The 5920-nt window shown below is 39.1% G+C and overlaps 1 non-coding gene across 1 annotated transcript; it reads left to right on the top strand.

Annotated features, from left to right (window-relative positions):
* The first annotated feature begins 2968 nt into the window (after positions 1-2968).
* Positions 2969-3075, top strand: LOC141688589 (small nucleolar RNA R71). The gene has a single exon (XR_012562023.1). It is a non-coding gene; the product is annotated as a small nucleolar RNA R71 (small nucleolar RNA).
* The last annotated feature ends 2845 nt before the right edge of the window (positions 3076-5920 follow it).

Consider the following 5920-nt stretch of genomic DNA (forward strand, 5'->3'; position numbering starts at 1 on the left):
TTTCTTTAAGAACTCAAAAGCAGCCACACACTCGTCATCAAACTTAAACGGGACATCCTTCTCCAAAAGGTTGCACAAAGGTTTAGAAATTTTTGAGAAGTCCTTGATGAACCGCCTGTAGAAGCCCGCATGGCCAAGAAAACTGCGAACTCCCTTAACAGAAGTTGGTGGGGGAAGATTTTCGATGACCCCCACTTTGGTTTTGTCCACCTCAAGACCCTTATTAGAGACCTTGTGCCCACGAATAATGCCCCGTCGCATCATAAAGTGGCATTTCTCCCAATTGAGAACCAACTTGGTCTCAATACATCTCTTGAGAACGTCGCCTAGATTCTACAAGTACTCATCAAATGAATCACCAAACACAGAGAAATCGTCCATGAACACCTCCATATTTTGACCAATCATATCAGAGAAGATAACCATCATACATCTCTGAAAAGTGGCCGGTGCTCCACATAACCCAAAAGAAACTCTCCGGAATGCAAAAGTACCAAAAGGACATATGAATGTAGTCTTTTCTTGATCTTCTGGAATGATACAAATCTGATTATATCTTGAATAGCCATCCAGAAGACAATAGTAATCGTGCCCAACCAATCTATCAAGCATCTGATCAATGAAAGGAAGCGGGAAGTGATCCTTCCTTGTAGCCTTGTTTAGATTCCTATAATCCATGCAAACTCTCCACCCCGTGATTGTTCGTGTAGGAATAAGCTCATTCTTCTCATTTGCTACCACAGTGATACCTCCTTTCTTTGGCACACACTGAACTGGGCTTACCCATGAACTATCAGAAATAGGATAGATGATCCCTACATCTAGCCACTTGAGGATTTCCTTCTTCACAACCTCTTTCATGATCAGATTTAGCCTTCTCTGTTGCTCAACAGTAGGCTTGCTTCCTAGCTCTAGCAGAATTTTGTGCATGTAATATGAAGGGCCGATTCCCTTGATATTTTCTATAGTCCAACCAATTTCCGATTTGAATTCTCTAAGAATTTTCAAAAGCTTCCCCTCGTCGCTACCTGAAAGGTCAGATGCAATAATAACAGTTAAAGTAGATACATCACCTAAAAACGCATACGTCAAATGTTCAAGTAAAGGCTTAAGCTCAAAAGTAGGAGCTTCCTCAATAGATGGCTTGAGGCGCTTAGGAGCTTTGTTCAGCTCCTCCAATCCAAGAGATTCAAAAGTATGGAGAGATTCAAAAGGCATATCCATCTTTCGCTTTGAGGGAGAAGCATTCAAATATTGCAAGTGCTCTTCACCTTCATCATCTTCACTATTGGAATTCCCCAACAAGGCCTTTTCTAAGGCATCAGACCTTAGCAATCGATCGAGTTTAGAATTGACCACATAATCGACCATCTCCACCTTAAAATACTCCTCATTTTCCGTAGGAAATTTCATGGCATTAAACATATTAAAAGTTACATCCTGATCCATCACTCGCATGGTGAGCTCACCTTTCTGCATATCTATCAAGGTTTAGCTAGTAGCCAAGAAAGGTCTTCCCAAGATTATGGGAATCTTCTTATCCTCCTCAAAATCAAGAATTACAAAATTAGAAGGGAAGATGAGTTTATCCACCTTGACCAAGACATCCTCCATAATACATCACAGATATATAATAGAACGGTCGGCCAACTGCAAAGTCATATAAGTAGGCTTTTGATCAGGCAACTCTAACTTTTTGAAGATTGACAAAAGTATCAGATTGATGCTAGCTCCCAAATCACAAAAGTATTTGTCAAATGTCACATTTCCAATTGTGCAAGGAATAATGAAGCTTTCAGGATCTTTAAGCTTCAGAGGCAATTTATGTTGCAGCACAGTACTGCATTCCTCCGTGAGAGCAACGGTCTCTAAGTCATCAAGCTTCACCTTCCTAGAGAGAATAACTTTCATGAACTTCGCGTAATTAGGCATTTGTTCAAGAGCTTCAGAGAAAGGTATGTTGATGTGAAGCTTATTGAACACCTCTAGAAACTTCTCAAACTGCTTATCCAGCCTTTTCTTCTGCAGCCTCTTAGGAAAAGGAGGTGGAGGATAGATCTGTTTCTCCCCTGTATTACCCTCAGGAGGAGTGTGCTCAATAGTAGTCTTCCTTGGTTCCACTTCTGCTTCCTTCTGCACTTCCTCTTCAGCCTCAACTTCAGCATTTGAAGCCTTAGCTTTTTCAGGATTTGCAACCTTACCAGACCTCAGTGTAATTACTTTAACATGATTTTTAGCTTCCTTATTGCATTGCACTTCAGTATCACTCGGAAGCGTGCCAGGTTGATGATTTAGTAATGCATTAGCAATTTTTCCAATCTGATTCTCCAAGGTCTTGATAGACACAGCTTGGCTCTTGCACATGAGCCTCAACTTCTCCAATTCAGATTTTTCATTAGCTTGTGGTAACTGCTGAAGTTGAAGTTGTTGCCTAGGGGCATATTGCGGTTGCTGAAATCTAGGAGGGTTATACTGCTTTGTTGTGTATGGCTGATAAGATTGTTGCACCGCATTTTGATTATTACTCCAGCTAAAGTTAGGATGATTGCGGTTATTTGGATGATAAGTGGCTAGAGCTTGTTGCTGTGATCTCGGAAAGTTACTCATAAATCGAGCTGATTCGCTAGAAATAGCACACTGTTCAGTTTCATGTGCCCCCGCACAAAGCTCGCCAACACTAGTGATTTGATTAATACCATAATTAGCCAAAGAGTCCACTTTCATCGTCAAAGCTTGAAGTTGAGCAGCTATCGCAGTAGCTGTATCCACTTCCAGAATTCCTGCGACCTTGCCTTGCAACATTCTTTGCGTAGGATTCTGGTATTCATTAGCTGCCATGAGCTCAATCAACTCATAAGCTTCATTATAGCTTTTGGCCCATAAGGCTCCACCAGATGCTGCATCGAGCATAGGTCTAGACTGAGTGCCCAAACCATTGTAGAAATAGTTTATAATTATCCAATCGGGCATGCCATAATGTGGGCACTTCCTTAGCATCTCCTTATATCGATTCCAAGCCTCACACAGAGATTCTCCAGTTTACTGTGCAAACTGAGTAAGAGCATTCCTGATTGCAGCAGTCTTCGCCATAGGAAAGAATTTAGTGAGAAAATTTTGAGCAAGATCCTCCAATTTGGTGATAGACCCCGGTGGTAGAGAATGTAACCAGCATTTTGCTTTATCCCTCAGCGAGAATGGGAAGAGTCACAGCTTGATAGCATCTTCAGTCACCCTATTGAACTTGAAAGTGTCACAGATCTCGATAAAATCCCTGATGTGCATGTTGGGGTCTTCTGTAGGAGAACCCCCAAACTGAACTGAGTTATGTATCATCTGAATCGTGCTCGACTTGATCTCAAAAGTGTTAGCCGAGATGGCTGGTCTGATGATGCTCGATTGAATATCATTGATCTTAGGCTAAGAATAGTCCATCAGAGCCTTAGGAATTTTTGCTTGATCTCCCATCACTACTAAAGCTGGCTCCTCGACTTTCTCTTCTTCTTCTACTTTCTCTTCGTCCTCAAAAACTTCCCTTCGAATCACTACAGCTTCTTCCTCGGCTTGATCCAGAGTTCTCTTACGAGCCCGCGAATGCGTATGCATACACGCTCGTTAGAGTACCTGAAACACGACAAGGAAAAGAGTAGGTAAGTAACAATGTCCGAGTCAATGAACTTTAACGATCACTGATGACAAACACATAAACTAAAAGTTAACACCGAGTCCCCGGCAGCGGCGCCAAAAACTTGTTAGTCACTAAACTCGCGCTATATTTCACGCAAGTATACGCGATCGCAAGTAATATAGAATTATTTCTAGTTCGTTCCCACAGAGACAGGTTAAATTAACTATGTGATTTATGCACTTATGCAACAATGATATGGCTATTATTCAATGCTAAGACGAATAACAATTTGGGTTTTGATTATACTACGATTAACTATTGAGAATTATACTAGAGAATATTAACTAAGAGATTAAAGAGAGTTGAATAATATATGACACAAATATGGGATTATAACTTTATTAAATACTTCATTTAATAGCCTTTTCATTCTTAACCTTAGCATGTAATGGTGATGACACTAATCAGATAACACGAAACTGATAAACGCCAACTTTCGTTGTACGCATACCATACTACCAGACATCCACAAAAGAGATAGAAGCTGAATAGACACCAATTATATTGAGACCCTATATGTCTATAGAATTTGACAACATAACGGTTTAATGCACAAGTTATCTATCGTGATTACATAGGGAATGTAAGATGGTTAAAATTACCTACGAATCATTCATAACAATAACACATGAACCTATGCTAGCATGGCAAGTTCTAAATCCTTAAATTCATTGTCGCTTCATTAAAGATTAACACGCTATCTTATAAGTTCGCGACGCTCATAAGATGAATAAGCACAACCAATACTAGGCTATCATATAATCACCACACACTAAGGCATCGAAATAAATCAACTAAAAAAATCCATAAATAAAGCCGCTAGAACCCCACGATAACGATTAACCCATAATCGGACTCATCATCAACGTGGGTTCTGATGAAAGCATGGTATAATAAATGTAGTCTTCATAAAAAAATTATAAACCAAGTACAAAACAAGAGTATAGGTTCACGAATTAGAAAACTAGCATCCAAAGTTACAACTTAGAATAAAGAATCACAAGTATAAATTAGATCTTCTTCGCCTTTGTTGAATTGTGCTAAAACGGTCTTCTTACGCCTTCTCCTTGTGCTCTGGTACATCTCCTTCTGAAAATAACCTTTATTTATATATATAGCAGCCCATGCATGGTAGAAGTCCTCCAATCAAAAGCCCAATAGAATCAGGATTTAAATTTCACGACTCGGCGCGGCCGCACGCTTGATCAGCGCGGGCGCGCTGTGTCTCTATACTTCGGGCACGGGCGCGTGCTATGACAGTGTGGGCGTGCTGGCCTTCTGGAGAAAATTCCATTTTCTTCTTTTCTTGCTGCAATGAGTTGGTCTTCACGAGCTTTATTCATTGGACACCATCCTAACATCATATTAGCATAAAATCAATGCTAATTCACCTGAATTCCGGATTAATACGTGAAATGCAAAAACACTAGAAAACACTTTAAAACACCAACAACTTGAGTACAAATATACCAATTCAAAGCTTAATGTAGCGTTATAAAGTGTCATAAATGCCACTCAACAGAGAACTCAGAGATATCGATAAGTCAAAGTGAAGATATGAAGACTAGAGATCAAGACAAGCCAAATTCTCTTATAGAGAACTCAGAGACCTCGACAAGTCAAATTAACTATGGAGTACTAGAGATCTCGATAAGCCAATATACTTACCGAGATGTCAAGTTCTCTATAGACCAAATGGAGATCTCGAGGTAAAATCTCAAAGTACAATTTGCAGACCAGTTCTATATCCAAGATTCACAATCAACAAACAATCCAAACAGCTGGATTGACAAGTCTACAAAAAGCAGCTTGAAGAATGTGCAAGATCAATGGTGAAGATTAACTGACAAAGGAAGATCAAAGTAAACACAGGATGCTAAGATATGCTAAGCTAGAAATAGAAGATACACTTTTCCTAAAATGGAAATGACAAGTGACAGTTTACTAAAGTTAATAACATGTCTTATTGCACACTGTGTAAACCAACAGTTAACTAAATTATAAAGTTAACACTGGTCCTTTAGTCAGTTGTAACAATTTAGATAGAAAATCTTGTAACACTCTCAAGAAGAAGCTAAGCTCTTTATTAACAAAGAGCCTAGAAATTTTGTAGCAAAACATTCTTAATTTTAATATAAAATTAAGTGAGTTTTGAAAGATCTGTGTTCTTTATTATTACATGTTTAATTTCTGCAGTAACACATTTCACTACAAGATTTAATTTACTTTGTTTAA

This window comes from Apium graveolens, chromosome 9 (genome assembly GCF_009905375.1).
Source record: "Apium graveolens cultivar Ventura chromosome 9, ASM990537v1, whole genome shotgun sequence".
NCBI lineage: Eukaryota > Viridiplantae > Streptophyta > Magnoliopsida > Apiales > Apiaceae > Apium > Apium graveolens.